The sequence below is a fragment of the Tamandua tetradactyla genome, chromosome 12 (assembly GCF_023851605.1).
Source record: "Tamandua tetradactyla isolate mTamTet1 chromosome 12, mTamTet1.pri, whole genome shotgun sequence".
NCBI lineage: Eukaryota > Metazoa > Chordata > Mammalia > Pilosa > Myrmecophagidae > Tamandua > Tamandua tetradactyla.
In genome coordinates, this window is record NC_135338.1 from 6,666,187 (window position 1) to 6,686,480 (window position 20,294).

General features: G+C 39.4%; 1 protein-coding gene and 1 pseudogene across 10 annotated transcripts in view; one reads left to right on the forward strand and one right to left on the reverse strand.

The window, feature by feature from the left end:
* The window catches only part of DACT1 (dishevelled binding antagonist of beta catenin 1), a 337,604-nt gene that overhangs the window by 172,843 nt on the left and 144,467 nt on the right, over positions 1-20,294 (reverse strand). The window contains exons 6-7 of one of the 10 annotated variants that reach the window (XR_013160195.1): positions 2,222-2,442; positions 154-259 (exon numbers count right to left, since the gene is read on the reverse strand). The exons of 8 other annotated variants lie outside the window; for them this stretch is intronic. The gene's annotated coding sequence lies outside the window, so the exon portion shown is untranslated. The remainder of the gene's footprint in view (positions 1-153; positions 260-2,221; positions 2,443-20,294) is intronic. One more of the 10 variants, XR_013160196.1, reaches the window with a different exon arrangement.
* Positions 9,518-10,579, forward strand: LOC143651197 (ribosome biogenesis protein BRX1 homolog pseudogene; annotated as a pseudogene).

The following is a 20,294-nucleotide window of genomic DNA, read 5'->3' on the forward strand; positions in this document are numbered from 1 at the left end:
TGTCCTCAGTCCCAGATTTTCCTCCTTTAGATATGTTATTTTTTAACCACAGATATATTAATAGATCTTTAAAAAATTCTTGCATGAGATTTTAACATTTAAAAGAACTTCAGATTTTTCTGTTGTGTGTGTATATGTGTGTATGTGTCATACCAGCAGCAGGAGATCTCCTGTGTGGTCACAACAACAGTCCAGCTTTCAACTAGGAACTGGAGCAGCAGAAAGTGAAGCCAGATTGGTGAGCCACTACTCCAAAATTCTGGAAGACAGATGCAGCAAAGAAAAAAACTATGGGTGATCCCATACAAAACCCACATGCCATCCCTTTTGGTAGATTTTATAGATAAAACTCTAATCTTAACCACTTTGTGCAGCATTCAAAGCAATAGGCACATGTAGAAACCTGGAAGTACTGATTTTTAATGACACAGAAGCTGGTTTTAGATGAAATGCAATAAAGGTGAGGAAATATATTCACACCTCCCAAAGGATTCTAGAAGCAGGAAAATCTAATCAAAAAGAGTGCTTAGAAAAGAGCAGGTTGAGAAGAGAAGAATGGGGAAAGAGTAGTTCAATCAGTGAAAGGAACTGAAGTTTGGAGAAGGAATGGTATATGAAAGAAATGATTCCAAATGATTTGGAATCTGGCTTCCCATGATTAGCAATGAATGGAATATAGTTTTGACTTGAACTCAGGAGTTATTTCTGAAATGTATCTGAGAAAATGTACTTTTCCTCTAGAACTGAGGAATCCATGCCAGGATATGTTAAGCAAAAAGCAAAAAGATGTTAGGTCTTGAAGTTCTATCACCATAATAAATTTCCACCAATTTTGATAGGCCTTGGCTCTTAATCTGGAAATCCTCACACTATGAAAAAAAAAGTAGATTTTTCATTGTAAATGTCTGGGTGCTGATATGGCACCAGTTTTGTTTTTATCCACTGGGAAAAAGAACAGCAAAAAATGGAAAAATTGGTCAATGAAACTCTGACTTAGGCTCCAAGGAAAGTATGACCCAAAACCCACTTGTGGTAAGAGCATTCTCATCCTCCTCTTGACTGGACAAATCGCAAAAGGAACAATTTTCTTTTGATTTAGATGAAAGGAGTATATCTGCTCTTCAGCCATGTTCTGTACAACATGAGGTCAATCTCTTTTTTGAAAACCACAACACCAATTCCTACTAAGCATTAAAAAGTTTGTTTTTTTTTTTTTCAGCTTTGGGAATTAAGCAAATATTTTCCATTGCTACACAGAAAAAAAGGGGGAGAAATGACGTCCCCAAGTTAGATTAATAAACTTTTTTAAAATCATATTTTCTTTATTATTTTATGTATTATTTAATCATCATTTGTTAGTAATTTTACTTTTTCTTCATATTTTAGACTTTGTGGGCCACATACTATCTCCCTCATACATTCCTCTTTGCTTTTTTCTTCCTTTTGTTATACAATCCTTTAAAAATGTAAAAAAAAACATTCTTAGCTCATGGGCCATAGAAAAGCAGGTTATGGGCAAGATTTGACCTGGCAACCCTAGTTTGCCAACCCCTATTTTAAACCATTTACCTGTGCTACACAATATTTTTATGCATGATATGTCTCTCCTGCCTTTCAAAATAAAAAAGAAATAGGAGCTTTAAAGGGGAAATACAATATACCCTTCCTAACCTAAACCAAAAGCCCCATCCACTGAGCATCCAATTTATTGACAGCCCCCTTACACCACAGTTTCAACCTAAAAAGTAACCCTACTTTTTCTGTTTCTAAAGGGGAAGAGGTAATAAAACGCTCCAAAGTCTTTTCTACTCCAGACTTCTAGCAGATTCTAACTGTCAAAACAGTAATAGTCATTCAGACCGTTATTTGGGCAGGAAGTTAAGGAAAATCATAACAAAATTCCACTTTGACAAAATGGCAAAGATCATTGCATTCAGGAAGTGTCTGCTGTCAATTCACAGCTAATACAGCCTGAGCACTATGTGCCAGGCACTGAGCTCACACTGTACAGGTAACCCCATTTTTTTCTCACAACAGCCTATGTGAGGGGTTCTATTATTAGCATGATTTTGCCGTGGTGGAAACTGAGGCACTAAGCGATCAAGTCACTTGCTTGAGGTTATATACCTAGAAGTGGTGGAGCCGGTTTCCACACTGAGTTCGTTAGCTCCAGAGCACACACTCTTAAATACAACACTTATATCATAAACGCAACACTTACATTCCTGCGATCTGATTCTTTCTGTCTCCTCATCACAAATGAAGTGGTATTTTTATCCGCGCTTCACGAATAAAAAATGTGTGCTTGGTGCTGATCCCGGGCCAAGAAGCTTGACTGGCAGCTGGAGCTGGAGCTGATACTGCCTGTACTGGGAACACTGTGCTCTGCCTTATTTAAGGAGCATTTTACAAGTCTCAGCTTGTCAGAGGTGGGAAAAGATGCTAAGAAAAAAAAAAAAAACAGGAAAAGAGAGGAGTTTTGTGATATATATATCTAAAGTATCAAAGCCATATAGACAAACTTATATTCCATCTCTGAGAAGCCACATTTGGTCTTCTAGTGGGGGTGGGCAGAGCATGATGGTTATTGCTGTGATGAGCAGAAAACCTTGGTGGCTATTAAAAGGAAAAGTAGGGTGGGCAATGGTGGGTCAGCAGGTAGAGTTCTTGCCTGCCATGCTGGAGACCCAGGTTTGGTTCCTGGTGCCTGCCCATGCAAAAATAAAAGGAAAAGTAATCAACCTTAATTCAACTGAAAACAATATGATCATTAGTATTTATTCAGCAAACATTTTAAAGCACCCACTATGTGCCAGGAACCATAGTAGATGCTGGGGATACAGTGGCAAACATACCACAGTCCTCTCCAAGGGTTTGGAAGGTCTTCCCCTGGGCCCCCAGTGGAATGTGTTTTTTAAAAGAGCACAAATGGAAGGACAGCAGTTCTTAGGCAGAGGCAAGAGAAAGGCAGAGCTATGAGATCTTGCAGGCTACTCTGCCAGCAACACTGACACCCCCTCTGCAGCAGCTGAGGCAGAAGCAGGTCCACGCCACACCCTAAAGAACTATCCCTGAGGGAATTCTCCATTGCCTTTCCTCCTGAGGCAGGGGGTGGGGATGGGGATGGCAGAGAAAAAAGGATGGTCACCAGGAAAACAGACCCCCCAGATGTGCAATTTCAGGGCTTGAATGATTCACAAGTTTCCCCTTAGTACCTCAAGCTCAGGTTATGTAAGAATGGCACATCTGCTCCAAATCATGCCTCCTTTCCTCCATCTACATTCACCCTGGGCAAACTCTCCAAATTATAATGATCCAAAAGGAGGGCTGAGTTTGTTTTCCCTTTTGCTGTATGGATGTTGTGGAGGTAATGAGAAGAGAAAGGCTCTACAAGGCCATGCCCAGAGAGATCACAAAGCTATTTAGTTTTGTCCAGGGTCCCCGTCCCCCACCAAATTATTTCTGTACTGGGGCAATCTGTACTGGTCCTTTCTATACTGAAGACTGCATGCCTCAAAGAAGGCCCTGGTGAAAGAACCACTGTAGACACAGCAGGCCCAAGAGCCACTGAGTAGAAATGTTACAGGGAGAAGCTATTGTGAAATGCACTGAAGCTGCTGACTGGTAGGTACCCAGGTATTTTACGCACTGATGCTAATTTCAGGGCCAGCTGCAGGCTGCTAGTTCCCATCTCCCCAGATGTTCTGCATAGCACCTAAACAACACTCAATTTGGCATACCTAGAAGAGACTCTGAAGTGGTAAAAATCTCCCCTGTCTCCTAATGACAGCAAAAATTATCCCCCTGCAAAAGAGTAGCCCAAGCTGGCCAGAAACCCTCTATAAAGACTGCCACCATTTTAACAGAACCCTCTTTCAAAACAAGCATCCTATTACAGAATCCTACCCAAACCTGCCCACCCATTAGGGGCTAGGCCACCCATACAAGCAGTTAACACATTGATTTTCTGCTAAGAGAAAGGCACTATGCTGTGGTCAAAGAACACAGAATTTGGCCTAGGTATAGAATCACATGGGAGTGTTTATAAGGCAGATCCTCAGGCCACACCCCAGACCTTTTCAGTCAATAATTCCAATGGTGGGCTCCCCAAATCTGTACTTTTTAGAGTGCCAGATTGAGAACAACAGCTGAGGGGAATTCAAAGAATCTCAGTGACCCCTCATCACATCCTCACACTCCTTGGAGCACATTTTTCAAGAGTCTAACAGCTTGAGGGACTAAAATTAGTTCATATTCAGGATTGAATGCACAGCAAAGCTTTACCGTAAAGGTTTCCATATTTTAAATGGATTAAAGGAAAGAAATGACTCCCTAAAAGTGGAGAATTGGATCCTGCAATAGAGTTTGTGGAGGCTGTTTTGATGGGAACATAATACCGCAGGTACACATCCAAGATAAATGCAAACCATCCCTGTGTCAAATATTTTGCTCCACAGTCCTCATAAACACTCACATATTATACGACCATAGAACATGTGTTCACCATGTCTATAGCAGCTTCTATTTACTTAAAGTTCCACCAGTAATTTTGACTGTGATCAAGACCACAACTAAAACAAATAAACAAAGCAAAACCCCAAACGGCAATAAATTTTTTTTACTTGACTTTTCTTTTTCAAATGAGGGATCAATTAATCATGAATTTGGTACTGCACAGTACCAAACTAATACAGACTAATTTTTCAGTATGATCTTATGGAACAATTTACAAAACTTCAAATTAATAGTCTCTGGCTGAGGTAAGCTAGGAGAAGCAAAATAGGGCAGAGGTAACCACAAAGTGCCCAGTATCAGAGCTAGAAAGACAGAAAGGAACAGAAGGATCCTGGAGAGGAGCAGAGAGGGGGAATGGAGTCCTGGGGAGGGTCTTCTTAGAGTTCCTACATGTTCCCCACTGCCAGTGTCATGGCCAGGATCAAAATGCAAAGGATACTCATCCCACCAATTTCTAAGCTGAACATTGCTCAACTCAAACCTGCTGTGGGTGCAAATCCAGAGCCTGGATTGTTGGAGACCTGTCAGAGTTGCCCACTGCTGAGCAGTGTGCTCAGAAATTGCACAAATGTCCCAGGGTCCAGATCCACATGGGAATAAAGAAGCTCCAAAACACAAATGAAGGGCCAGAGAGTAGAGATGGGGTGTACTCTATTTTCATTAGCAAGATTTCAAACAAAACAAAATAAGTGAAATTCTCCCACTCCCTTGAGTAGGAAGTTGGAAGCTGAGAAGAAGAGGGAGTGACTATAAGACCCCAGGGGTCTGGGAAGGAAGAAACAGAAAAAAGATGAAAGAAAATAAACTAGAAGAAAAGGTTAGAGACTGAAATGTAATGTAAATGAGACATTCATTCATTCAACAAATACTACTGAGCACCTTTTTCCCTCTTTGAATTCCAAATTAATACATAAATCCAGATGCTGAGCCATCATTCCAAGTATGGTCTTCTACTACACTCCAATACAAAACCTTTGATTTCACCAATCCTTCCCCATTATATGTCCCATATAACTATTCCTATGTCTATATTTTGTTCATTGTTCCTGGAATGTTCTCCCCTTTTCCCTTTATCCACCCAAACCCTAGAATTTTTGAAAGCCATATCTCCCCCATGAGGCCTGCCCTAATGCCTTTATGCCAATTTTTGTGAAGTCTCTTTGAGCTTATATTACATTCCACATAAACACTAGATAATACTTGATATTTTTTGTTTTGACTTGTTTTCTTATTATTTGAATTCTGAGTTTGAGTGGAGAAATGAAGAGTGCAGAAACCTTGATTGACTAGGTAGGAGACTTGATTTAGAATTAGAATGAATGGCTCATTTCCCTATAGAAATAATTATATGTTGTTATTAGTCCAAGTTTTACTTTATTAAGAGTCAGCTGGGATTCTAACCGCTATTTATAACATACGATATTCTGTAGGAAATGCATTTTTATTTCCCAACGACCAGCTTACAAATAATCTCTTAGAATGAAGGATGTTTGTATATTGGATATTGCTTCTGTGAAGCAAAGGTGAAAAGAGTGATTAAAGAGATGGAGAACACAAGAATTGTTAGGAATTGTGTGACAATTGCCTTGGAAGAAAATTAAAAGACCAAGATTTTTATTTTTTTAATTTGCAATTAAAATACAAAGCCCTGGCCCCCTTGCTCCTTTAAATAGTGGCATTTGCTTGTAAGAATTTCTGCCTCCTCTTCTACACTTAACTCTAAGAATTTAAGATGCCATTAAATTTAGTTTCGTTGGTTAAATTAGTACCAGGAAGGTTATTCTGTTAAACAGTAATATTTATTAGAAAAAACGGGAACTAACAACGCAGGTACAAGTCTCCTTCAGGAAATTTGTGGTGACCTCTCCTCAGAAGACAGGGTGGACTGATTGAATCTGATCCCCTTCTTTCGCTTTTCCTAGCTTCTCTGTGGGCCTCTTGAGAAATCTGGAGACTGTTCAGCACTTACCGAAATTTTCTCCTACTGCCTGCCAAATCTGTTCCCTATCTACAATGCTTTTCCACTCCCGCCTTTCTCCTGAAACTATATTTTCTTTTGTTGCCTGTAACAGAGCCTAGACTTTGCCGTGAGCACTCTTTGATTCGTGGAACTTGGCTAAGGGTGTGAATAAAACCCAAATGAGTTTGGGCCATACCTTGAGCTTTGAATAAACACTGGATTTACAAGAATTGGACGTTTATGAAGGTTTTCTAAAATATCACCTCCTTTCACAAACTTAACTTAGAAGAGGCCAAGTTTTTCCTCAAGGCACAGTATGTGCTCTGACGTGAAAGAGGCTTTACTTCCGATTATTTAGACAGTATAATTACACTCAAAATTTAATGGACTTGTTTTAGAAAGCAAAATAAAATATTCCTGATTTGAATTAAGAAACACACCAAAGCAGGTCATTTGTGGCTTCAGTCCCAGTCCTGGGATTAACGGTGAGCACCAGCTGCCAGTGGCAAGGACTATAGCTTATGTCCCCACCTTTGGTAGCTCCAACGTAAATATGAAGGTTCAGCAGTTTATCATGAGCATCTTCCTCTCCATCAGCTTGTAGGTCCATATTCATCTCTTAACAGCAGCAAGCCACTCAGGGGGGAACTTTGTCAATATGGTTAATAACCAAGCTCTTCTTTGTCCTAGATATATATCTTTGGGAAGCCTTGGTTCCCTCATCTGTAAAATAGTTGCAATAATAATATTTGCCTTATAAGACTTCTGTGAAGATCTAATTGGATCATGCTTGGAAGATGGGATGACTAGAATAGAGAAAGGGATGTGGCATGGTGCTGGCTGTTTTTTGGGTTATATTGCTGGACTTAAGTGCACAGAAAATTAGTTCCATTCACCAAATCACACAGCTTTTACTCTCATCCCCCACCCTAAATGCCAATAAAATATGGGTACAGGCACCATCGTTTATTTTGGTTCACAGACCCACTATTTTACTTTCTTTATATTCTCAATATGCTCACACATGCTGCAGAGCAAGACTCATAAATAAGTGTGAAAATACTATCCAAATTGATGACTCTTAGCTAATTGTTTTCTTCTGTCTTCTTTACTAGCTGCCAGAAGAAATGAAAGCAAGGAGGGAGGTTGGGAAGAAGAAGATGGGAAGGGAGGAAGGCGTGGGAGAGGAAAGAATGCAAGGGGGGGTGCGCAACAAGGGGGGAAAGGGAGTGAGGAGGAGACCTAAAGGCAGTTGTTGGCCTGGCTAAGGAGATGCTCTGAATAGACCATGAAGAGACTGATAAAAGTTACAGCTGGGAAGCTCATTAGCCACATTTTAGTTCCTTTGTCTCCAAGCAGAACTACACCTAACCTATTCTAAGCCAATGGATGGTTTAGGTCCCTGGGAAGGATCAAAACCAGCAATCCCATTTACCCTACTAATGCAAACTTCACTCCAACCCAGCAGCTTTGGGTCTCAACTTTAGATATGCAATGGCATGCCTTTACTTCAAATTTCCATAGATCACTGAAAAGATTTCTACTGTATGGGGAGAAATCACAGAGGAGAAATAAGAAATCTTGTTCTTATTTGGTTTTGAGAGATTGGTTTGAGAAAAAAAAAACATTGGCCACTGGCCAATGGAAATTTTAAAAAGGAGAGGAAGACCCTAAAGAATAGTGTTTACCACAGTGAACCTCGGTAGAGAACAAAGGCAAATATTAAAGAAGGGAAAGTAGTCCTACCTACCAAAAATGAGGTCATGATAGGACTATATATTCACCTTCCTAACTCAGACATTTTCTAACCATTTCACAAGCAAAAATGAAGAAAAACCTACCATTCTCCCAAGTTACTTTGTCCCTGGCTGGCTGTGAAAACAGCCATATTGAAAGTTTGGATGAGAGCAGATGATAAATCTGTGAGTGGTCCTGTGATTTGAAAGTAGGAAGCTTAACTACGTGTCAACTGTAGCAATCAGTTTCCAGAGGCTCTCACTCCTGACTCTACCCATATCATAATTCTAGCTCTCATTTTTTCATAACTTCAGTGGTAGATGCTCTATGATTTCCTTTCATCCAAAATCAACCCCCACCAGCTCCAAAGACACTGGCTTTGGTCCAAAGACAAATAATTTTTTGACTCATTTAAACTCTGAAAACATCTGGCTCACAAGGCCTCTTTGAAAACCTTGCCAAATTCTCCATATTTACTGACTTGCCCACCACAGCAACCTACTGAAAACCCACTTTCAAGATTATTCACAAATAGTATGAGATCTTGAAAAGAAGAGATCCTTTGCATGCTATATGAAGAATCATGCTAGACTTGTCCTTAAATATAAAATACAGCACCTGGGAGACTGACTGGCATTGCTTTATTAAGTCAACCAAATTTATAACCTACATCTCATTATTTTATTTCTAGATATATATCTAAGAGAAATACACATGTATAACAGGAGAAAGAGAAAGAATGTTCATAGCATTGAAAGAAAAAAACTTGGAAACAACCAAATGCCTATCAATAGCAGAAAGGATAAATAAATGTCAAGGTATCAACTTAATGGAATATTCTACGGCAGTGAAAATGAAGAACTAAGCTATGGCCAACAAAACAAAAAAGTTTTATTATCAAGCTATTGAGTGAAAAAGGCAGCTGTCTTTTCATTTGAAGTTTTGTTCAAATTTATATGAAGTTTTAAAAGGAATAAAACAAAATAATAGATTGTCAGAAACAAAGAAAAAAGTCTAATGAATGACAAAGGCCTCTGTGGGAGAGGGAACAAGAAGACAGAATAAGGAGAAGTTCTTGGGTCAATGTAATTTGCTGATTTTATGTCCTTGTTCTTACATGGAGTTCATGATATCATTTAATTAATTACTTTTTTAAAATGTCATGTATAGACAAATGATAATGTAGGAAATAAATAGGAGATTACAGCACAAATATTTACTGAGCCTTTGCATTGAATATAAATCGAACAATAATATTTCATGGCAATAGGAGACAAGGTTAAAAACCTCTGTAGGGGAGGCAAGATGGCGGTGGTCAAGAGAAAACGGCGTGGAGGGGTGGTGATCCAGGCCAAGAGGCCGAAAAGAAACGAGAAAGATGCCGAGTCTCCGGCTAAGCCACGAGACATAGCAGAGGAGGTGGAGGATGAAGAGAGAGACCGTATCCCAGTCTCTGTTTGCAAGGGCAAGTGGAAAAATAAGGAGCGGATTCTCATCTTTTCTTCCAGAGGAATAAATTTCAGAGCAAGACATTTAATGCAAGACTTAAGAATGCTGATGCCTCGTTCTAAAGCAGATACTAAAATGGATCGTAAAGATAAATTATTTGTTATTAATGAGGTCTGTGAAATGAAAAACTGTAATAAATGTATTTATTTTGAAGCCAAGAAAAAGCAAGATCTCTATATGTGGCTTTCAAATTCACCTCATGGGCCATCTGCTAAATTTCTTGTTCAAAATATTCATACTTTAGCTGAACTAAAGCTGACTGGAAGCTGTTTGAAAGGCTCTCGGCCTCTTTTGTCTTTTGACCTTGTTTTTGATGAATTACCACATTATTCTTTGTTAAAAGAACTCTTAATTCAGGTTTTTTGTACACGACGGTATTATCCCAAAAGCCAACCATTTGTGGACCATGCGTTTACTTTCACCATTTTGGATAATAGAATATGGTTTCGGAACTTTCAGATTATAGAAGAAGACGCTGCTCTTGTAGAAATAGGACCTCGTTTTGTCTTAAATCTCATAAAGATACTCCAGGGAAGTATTGGAGGACCAACATTATTTGAAAATCCTCATTACCAGTCACCAAACATGCATTTAGTGTATAGTGAGATCCATCACAGCTGCAAAATATAAAGAGAAACAACAAGTGAAAGATGTGCAGAAACTGAAAAAGAAAGAACCAAAGACTATTCTTCCACATGATCCCACTGAAGATGTTTTTGCTATACCAGCCGAGGAAAAACCCATAGAAATACAGTGGGTAAAACCAGAGCCCAAAGTCCATTTGAAAGCAAGGAAAAAAGGATATACAAAAGACAAAGAAAGTTGAACCAGAAAATGAACAAGGGAAATGCAAAATGAATCAATGAATAAATAATTTGTTTTTCAGTTATTTTATATTTATTTTATATTCAATGTGTAAATACTTTCCTTATCTAGAACTGTCTTACAGCTAATTGCTGTAGCATTTAAAAGAAAGAAAAAGTAAATGCCAAGGATTTCTTGTGGTTTTAGTGGTGTGTATGTTTTTCTAAATAAAACATCCCTAAAAAAAACCTTTGTAGGGGACTTCCCCACTGTTTCTCTCCCTGCCATGCTCAGAATTCACTCTCACAATAAAAATCAAGCTACTATTCAAAGTAATATTTCACTCAGAGTGAAAACAAACAAACAAAAAACCTGTCTCAATAGTTCATGATCTCTTATTCAGATGCAATTTTGTCAGCTTCCAGCGCAGCCAAGTAGAAAATAAGTCATTGCTCATCATCCTGTTTATTTTGCTGGTCTTAGGCAATACGGAAGCAAGTTTGACAGAACCATACTATGGTTTAATAAACCCCAGCCTGCTTACTTATTACAGAAATTAATATTAACTTCTGCATTTGCCTTCTGAGCCAGTGTGGCTACACAAGATCCGAAGAAGTGCTCATAGTTTACCTGGTTGGCAAAACCTAGCAAAAGAGCAGGTAGGCTAACCCAGCAGGGGTTAACGTGGTAGGTCTGTAAAGTTCATCCTCTGAGGAAGGTTTGTCTGGCCTCCAAGTCATCAAGCACTGCTTATCAGGACCTCGCCTTCTAGGGAAGCCCATCCCAGAGATTAGTAAATTCATGAACACTCTCACAATTGAATAGAGAGAATTGGTCATGAAGAAATAGCTCTGTTTTATTAAGCATTCTCAAATCACTCAAGGAAAACCAGAATTATTGTCACTAAAATTATTGCCTAATTTAGGACTGCTTAGTCTATTGTTTGCTGTGTGGAAAATGATCAAGGGGACTGATCCCATTCCTTGTACCATTTTAGTGCCCAAAATAGAAATTCTTGCATTCTCTTCCCCTCTGCACTGAATATTACTAGTGTCTGCCATTTAGGAGCTTACTTTCCATTTTGAAACCTCAGATCTTCTGTCAGTTAATCTTCATTGTATAACATGAACACCAATAGTAGTTCTTGTTACCAATGGCAATACACAGCTTTTAGGAGCAAAGATACTGTTCTAGTTTGCTAGCTGCTATAATGCAATATACCAGAAACAGAACTTTTTTTTTTATATCTGGTCTTTTTTGGGGGGTGCATGGTCCAGGAATTGAAACCAGGTATCCGAAATGCAAGGTGAGCATTCTACCATTGGACCACCCATACACCCAGAATGGTTTTTAAAAGGGGGAATTTATAAAGTTGCAAGTTTACAGTTCTAAGGCCATGAAAATGTCCCAATTAAAGCAAGTCTATAAAAATGTCCACACTGAAGCACCTACAGGACGTTACCTTCACGCAAGAAAGGTCGATGAAGTTCAGGGTTTCTCTCAGATGGAAAAGCAACTTCTGCTTGCTTTCTCTCCAGGCTTCTTATTTCATGAAGCGCTCCTCGAGGGTTATTCCTTCTTCATCTCCAAAGGTCTCTGGCTGCATGGTTTCTGTAGCTTGTGTGGCTCTGAAGCTTTTTTGAAAAATGTTTCCTCTTTTAAAGGATTCCAGTAAACTAATCAAGACCTATCTGGAATGGGTGGAGTCACATCTCCCTTTAATCAAAGGTTAATTTGGCACATCACATCTCTGTGAACATAATCTAATCAAATTTCCAGCCTACAGTACTGAACAGGGATTAAAAGAAATAGCTCCTTCCACAAGATAGATCAGGATTAATCTTTTTATCTAGAGTACATAATCCTTTCCAACTGGCACAGATATCCTATCAGGAAAGTGAGCTTTTCTGGAAATCTGTGGTTAATAAGAAATGGATACAGATTCAGCCAACCTAGTCCCAAGAACTCCTATCTCTGATTTCATTTCATGTGCAAAACAAGATCATTTCTGTGTGCTACCACTCATCAAGACACTGTGAGCATGAGCTGGTGGGGCTGTGAAGTTCTCTGTAAGGCAGTTACAACTGCTTCCTAAAATTCTATTTACAAACTCAGGTGATTCAATAACTTCAGTGTGAACTGTGTAAATCCTGATCATGTATTATGCATAGAACACCTTTCAAGCCACTTCCCTTAGGAAGTTTCACTTAGAACCAAATGCAACCAATCAGACCCTGCCCTGAGCCATGAAACCTTCTTATCAATCTTCCCGAGGTCTCTTCTAAGATCTATTCATAGGTACAGTGGCCCTGAAGGTCAAGTCCTATTTGGGGTTATATCTTGTTATAAATACTCAAGTAAATCTGAGGCACCTCTGGTGTTTCCCAGTATCCCTCTCCCAAGAAATGAGGTAAATGTTAGATGGTCCCTAACTGTACAAAATGGACCCTTGGGGCCAACCTCTCCAAAACATCAACTAGTTCCATCCCCCATCCCAAATTATAAACAGCCCCTTCCAACATGAAAAAAATTAGAATGGGCATAGCCCAAATACCCCTAAAGAGTGGGAGAAAGATCAAAGGAGATGATGGTGTTATACAGAGAAGGTAGGGTTTAACAAATGAGTATGACTGCTGAATCATTATATTGATATTTCTTTTGTCTCCAGTGTCTTGGAGCAGCTAGTGGAAAAACTTAAAATTGTGGAATTGTAAACTATATCAAATTCTGAAATCTGTTGTACAACTAACTGTTGTGGTGTGCTTTGAAATTTATTGCTTTTTTGTATATGCATAACTTTTCACAAAAAAGAAAAAAAAGTCAATGGTGATGAGAAATGCACAGCTAAATGATGATACTATGAATCACGAATTGTACACTTTGGATGATTACATGGTATGTGAATATATAATATATATCAATAAAATTGTATTAAAAAAATTTTAATGGCCCCTTGGGATCTTATAACTAAAAAAATAAAAAAGATTTCCAACAGCATTCACAAATCTGACAATTCCGCCAATAAGGGACTCTATCAGAACTGAAACTTAACTGGCAAGATTCAACACTTCCAGGTAAGTTATTGTAACTGCCTGGGACTTACATAAACCCAGTGGAGAAGCCACACCTACCACCATGCCCCCCCCACCTCCTAAGGCAGCAGTGCCCTGGGCAGGTAGAGTGAGGTGATGACACAACGGTACCAGGCAGAGAGGACTTGGCACAGGCTTGTGTGACTTCGAACAAAGCAGGCTCTGGGGTGAGATCACCCTAGAGCCCCTTCACCTTCTCTGTGGGTGAAGTCAGTGAGGGCAAGTCTACCACCAGTACTGTCTCTCCATTTCAGCATTCCTTCCCTCCATCCATAGTTCCCTTTATTCCTTCTGATCCCTCAAGATCACCTTCCTCCCCAAAAGACACCCAGCTCGCCCACCATACAAGAGAGTCATTTTGCTTATACAAAACCACTAAACCCTTGCTCAGAGAAGAAAAGGGCAGGGAGACATTTGGTTGTCTGGCAGGAAAAATTAAATTTTACATCAGGGGCCATTTTAATTTTTTCTGCTATTGCAAATTATTTTTTTTACCAGGTAAAGAATCACTCTAGCTCTCTTTTGAACATGAGAGTTCACTAAGCTACAGACCATAAATGGAATTCTGTGTTTTGATGGCATGTCCCAAAACAGCACCTGAGAAACAAGGTCCTGGCAAGCTCCAACCAGGTTTGCCAGGTCACACTTCCTCCTCCCTCAAACTCCTCCAGGATGCCAAAATCAGTTACAGATGGCACCAGTCAGAGCTAGCCTCAGGTTTATCGCCCCTAAAATCTGGCTGTCATAGAGAGGATAATTTGAGGTTATCTTCTGCCTTCTGAAAGTAAAAGATGGATGGGTTGGAGTTTCGTTTGTTTACCACCGACTGAGTATGCTTTCCATATGTTCCTTAAGCAAGTAACACTGGACTGTGACTGACAAAGAACAAATTAATCAAGACTAGTAGGAACCTGCTTGAGTAATGGATCGACAAGTGTTTCCAAAAGATAGCAGACTGGTACAATCAATACAATACCCGAACAGCAAACCATCACAATGCTGATTACTTTTTGTGAGACAGCATATCTGAGAGCTAACATATCTTTTTGACCCTTGCTGAATCGCCTCATGATTACCAGTTTTTATTCCTCCATTTAAACACAATGGATGCCACAAAACTCAACCTATATTCCCCATTTCATAAGCAAGCTGTCTGATGTTGTTGTACAAGTAAAACAAAACCCTAAAATCCACTCCCTTTACCTTACTCTGAAAGTAGAGATAATTGGGATCTCATTCTTTTGTTAAATGTCTCCTATAAGTAATTACATATATTCCCTCAAGCCTAACGGTCATGTAGGATATTAAACAAAACTGCTTAAATGAAAGTTAAGCACCTATTTCTCAACTTTCTGTTAGAACCAAGTTTTCAATTATTGTTAAGATAACCTCCAAATTGAGACTAGCAGTTAAGAATCTATCTTGATACATTAACCTCCTCAAGTTGGTGGGGCATTATCTAGTTTTAGAAGATTGAAGGGCTTCATTCTAAATTTTGAAGGCAGTGGTACAAAAGGACTACTTTAAAGGGAATAACCAGCATTTCCCCTGTGTACTTTAGGAAATACATAGCAAAATAGATTATTTTGCAAATGAACAGTCTCTCTGTCTAGCACAACAGAAATAAGGGGAGATGTGGCTTGTTTGTTTCTGTCTTCTGTAAATCTTTTATTTCTTTTCCTGAAAATATCCTCGTGGCATACCAATGTGACCTAGCCACTGATGTGTGTATATATTTTAATTGCTCGTTGATACTAGTAACAATAGAAGCATCCCTAAATCCACCTCACAGAAAACCAGACCCTACCTACTAATATTAGATTACATTCTAATTATTTATTCTGTATCTCTCTTCACACCATTATTCCAAGACCAACAGATCAGGGTTTTTTACTGAATATTAATGTGCTGTGTCAGTATTCTAGAGCCGCATTGCATGTCTCCCTGGATGGAAAGGCCAATCACAAGAAAAGTGGAAATCCACACTCTACTCAACAGTATTATTGGCATGCCTCTTCCTACCGTGGTCACAAAAAGTCATTTCCCTGTTGTCCTGCACGAATAGTCCTTTACCACTTATCAATATGGATGAAGCCCAAATTACCCACTCTACACAAAACAGTAAAAAGTTAATTACCCTTTCTTAAAATAAAAATAAATAAAAGCAGGCAAGCAGACCCCCTTTTCTCTCTGCATGTGCCAACTTTTTCTTTATTAAAGCAGCTGCTCCTATTGCCCAACCCCATCTCCTAGAATTTGCTGCCAGCCTACCCATATTTGGACCAAACAGGAGATCTCTGGTGGAAACAGGGAACTGATACAAGGAAAACACCAATGCAGAAAGGCAACTAATCAATGAATGACCCAAGAAAGGAGAAACATTCCATCTACCTTCTCATTGGCAAAGTGTCACAGCCCAAGTCATACTGATAAAACTTCTGATAGAAGGGCAGTTCCCAAGCTGGTGGGAGGCCAGGCCAAAAGAAGGCAAGCAGGACAACCAAGATCAATAGGAAAGAAGAGTGGCCAGGCTCCATGGGAAATATTTATTTCTTGTGAAAAAAAAATTACCTGCAGTCAGAGGTTCAACTTCACTTAGTCTTTCAATGGGGCTGCGAAATAGGCTACTAAATTATTGGTTTTGCAACCTATAAACACTGGTAAATCAGAGAAGATACCTCACAAATATCTGATATTTAACTACGAGGCTGTGCTCACAATCAACCATCATGCTTCATTCAATTAGGTGTTCAATGAGTATTTGTTGGTGGTGATAGTTGCCATTCGTTGTACTCCTATTAGATTCCAGGCCCTCTTCTAGGCATAGTTAAACATTATTTCCAATAATTATCAATGAATTCCATAAAGTAAAAGTAGAAACTATTATGAGGGAAACTGTGACTCAGTTACTTTGCAAGTGGGAGAGGCAGGATGTGAGACAGTCTTATGAGATTCCAAAGTCCATCTGTGCTCTTTCTACAATACCAATAAATATCCACAACAGAAAGTGTGCTGTAGTCACTGAAATTGAAAGGCTATTAGAATACAAGCCAAACCAAAAGTTAAAAAGACAAAATGTAAAGGTCATTCCTTTCAGTAAGATGGAAAGTCAAATTCAGAATTACCAACTGTTGAAACACTTAACGATTACACCTTAGTTCTGTAGGTCAACAAGGTTAATAAATCCAGAAACTTAAGTGAAAATAACTTTCATCTCCAGAATTAACCTAGAAGAAGGTGGAATATGCTTCCAAGTGTTCCTAAATCGCTTATTAAGTAACTCTTCTTAAGCAAGTTGTTTGGCTGCCCTAGCCTCAGGTCCTCTTTATAAAAGGGATGGATTTGGCTCTACAAGATTTTTAAGTTCCCATCTTAGTCTTAAGGCCAACATTTCTAAGAATTTATACTAATTCACTTTCATGACTCTTGGAGAGGCATGACCTATGTTGCAGCTGAAAAAATCAAGTTAGAGAGGTTAGAGGCCTTAAACAGCACTTCACCAGAAAGCCAAGAACTAACATCCCTCTTTTTCCTGCATTGCCAGACCCTACTTCTTCCCTATCCCACTTTGAGATGCTTCACTGACACTGGACACCGTTGGCCAAAAGGAACCAGAATGACTCCCTCCACTTTTCCCTAAGGCTGACCACCATCCCTCACTCTCTGCTGTTGTGAGGCTTCCCAGGGAAGCCATCATGGTCCTAACTCACCCCACATGTTGGCAACCTTCCCATCCCCATGATGTAGAACAGGGGGCTGTGATTTAGTTCCTATTCATTTATGTAGACAAGACCTACCCAGTCATCCAGACCGAAAAAAGGGTCTGTTGTTGAGGGCCAATGCTTCCCCGCCTATTTACTGACACCTCAACACAACTCCACAATCTCCATTTTTGGCCACCTGCCTCCCACGGATTCCACTCACCCAGGCACAAAACCAAACCACACCGTTCTTCTGCACAAAGATGTCCTTGAGTGAAAATTCAAAACACAAGCTTACCATGTTACATGAGGTTCATTAAAATTTTTAGCCAATAAAAAAAAAAAAATTAGCCAGCCTTGTACTAGGTCACTTGGGTCTGCCTAGCCTCTCTATATCATACATTATATCACCCTGCCAATCTGGAGAAATCTAGTTTCCCCTCATCTGAATTTTCAGCAAAGTACATTTTAAGAGCCTTTTTTATTTCTTCTTTTACCACCTCAAGGTATTTGATTCCTGAGTGCCCTGTTTTTCCATTCCATGTTTTCTCCCTCTTACTTGCCAATTATGTTCATTCTTTCTTCTGTCTTTATATTTTCCTTTCATCTAGCAAAACAAAACAAACAAAAATGTTTTTAATATTCTTAAGAGCCTTATGTTGTTTGTCCTTTCCTTTTATCTTCAGTACATACCATTGGCACTATGATGATGGAGAGCTACCTCTGCCCTCTGGGGATTTCCAGCTTACCTGTCTGGAACCACTAAGTATTCTTTGCATGCCTTCTCATTAAATCCTCACAATCTCCTTATAAAATGGCTCATTCCCTAGAACAGTTCTTCTCACACTTTAATATGCACATGAATCAACTGGAGCTCTTGTTAACATACAGTTTCTGATTCAATCCATCTAAGGTGAGGCCTGAGAATGTGAAATTCTAGCAAGCTCCACGTGATGCCAAAATGCTTGTCTGTAGTTCACAGTTGCAGATCTATGTTGGAACAGTGGCAGTAGTTATATGTGATGAGAGACTGATGTGAAAATTCCACCTATCTTTGGCATTTTGATTCATAATGTTGAGCATTGCCCTGGTCCAACCATCCTCTCCCTAAAAGTAAAACACCCCTTGAAAGTTCAATAATTCATCATGGACTTCTCAGCATGAAATTGGCAAGCACAGAGAGAAAGTGACACAAAAAAAGGAAAGGGGAATACGGGAGGCAAAACTTGTTGAAAGTGAAAGCAATCCAGTAGGATACTAATACAATAGAATAAGTTTTCAGGGACGATGTCAACCCCACTAACCACAGGAGACCACATGGAGATGAGGCGCAGGCTCTACCATGTTGGAACTTGCTGAATCTTCCCTCAAAGAGTATTCATTGAGTGCCCATTGGCACACGTACATGTGTCAGGTGCTCTATGGACATGTTCTGATGACACATACTCACAACTACCATTTGAAAAGCTACTACTCTCAGTTTTACAGATCAGCAGAACTAAGACTCAAGGAAATTGGTAAACTTTTCCCAAGATAATTTCCAATTTGCATAAATAGGATTCAAGCCACCTCTTCCCACTGCAAGCTCAAGTATCTATTATAACACAAGCTGCCAAAACACTGGGGAAAATGGAGGAGCCCACCAGAGCACCAGTGGAGAGGAGCTTCCGCCTTTGATGAAACTTTAATAAAAACATTTTTGGCTCAGAACAGAATGGCAATGTTTACAGTACTCATAGTTTTGGATGCAAAGGAGAAAAAGAATCTTTGGGAATAGAAAGTAGAGAAGGACCTGCAGGCATTTGCAATGGAACTCTTCTGTGTAATAGTTATTTGATGCACTCTGTTATCTCTGGCCTATCTCTGAGGGAGCAAAAGTTCTCAGTTTTGTGTTTGATCACATCCTTTCAAATCTCCTCCTGACCTCCTGAAATCTGTGTTCCATAAATTATCCCATGCATGATTATATCATTCCCCCCACCACCACTGTTGGATCTATCTCCTCATCTTTGCCTTCTAATAAATGCCAGTCATCCCATTAACATAAAAAGAAGGCTTCAATCAATTCTGCAGTCCTTAAAACCAAGATCCTCTATTTCTTCACTTTCTGCCTTCATGACTTTAGTACCTACTCATTGTCTTAATAATCTGGCCTCAGTCATCACTGGTCTTCTAAAGCTGCTTCCTTCCATTGACTTCTAAAACTGCTTCCCTCCATAGTTACCAGAAGCCTCTTGTTTGCCTTTTCTCTCTGAAAACCTTTCTCATACCCGATCCTATATAACACTACTACCCGTCTGCTTCATATTGAGAAACTCCCTCTGACTTCCTCAACACAGTGGTGCTTCACTCTGTTCCAAATTTCCTGATCCTTTCTGTCTACCTTCAAGATTCTTCTTTTTCTTTTGATGTTAAATTATCTCCTTGAAGCACTTAATGTGGTTTCCATTTTCCTGACTGAACACTGGTAGAAACAAACCTTATCAGCAGGCCAAACACAGAGGGAAGGAGAATAAGGCAGAAAATATTCAGTGTGGACATAGTATCCAGTGAAAACAGCCCGTTGACAGATGACTCTCTTTTTCTTCTCATTAGCACCTTATTCTCTTACCTCACTCTTGTTGCCACAGTCTATGTTTCCTCTGACATCCCTGCTGTTCTTTCAGCTAGTAAGGGGTCTGAGTTTTCCCTTGAGGTAACGGTGGAAAATATCATGGTGAACCTTTGGCTGGAATTTTCCAACAAATGACTTCCAGTAGTAGTTTATTCTACCACTTAAAATGTAAGCTTTTGGTTGGGTTGTATGGTATATAAATATATCTCAATAAAATTGCATTTTTTAAGTAGTGTAGGCTAATGTAATCATATAATTTTAAAAATTAAACTCGTTTTAATCTTTATGAGTTATTGCCTTTCCCTTTGTGGCCATCCTCACTTGCCAGGCAGGTGATGCTTTTTTGTAGATGGTGGGCCCCC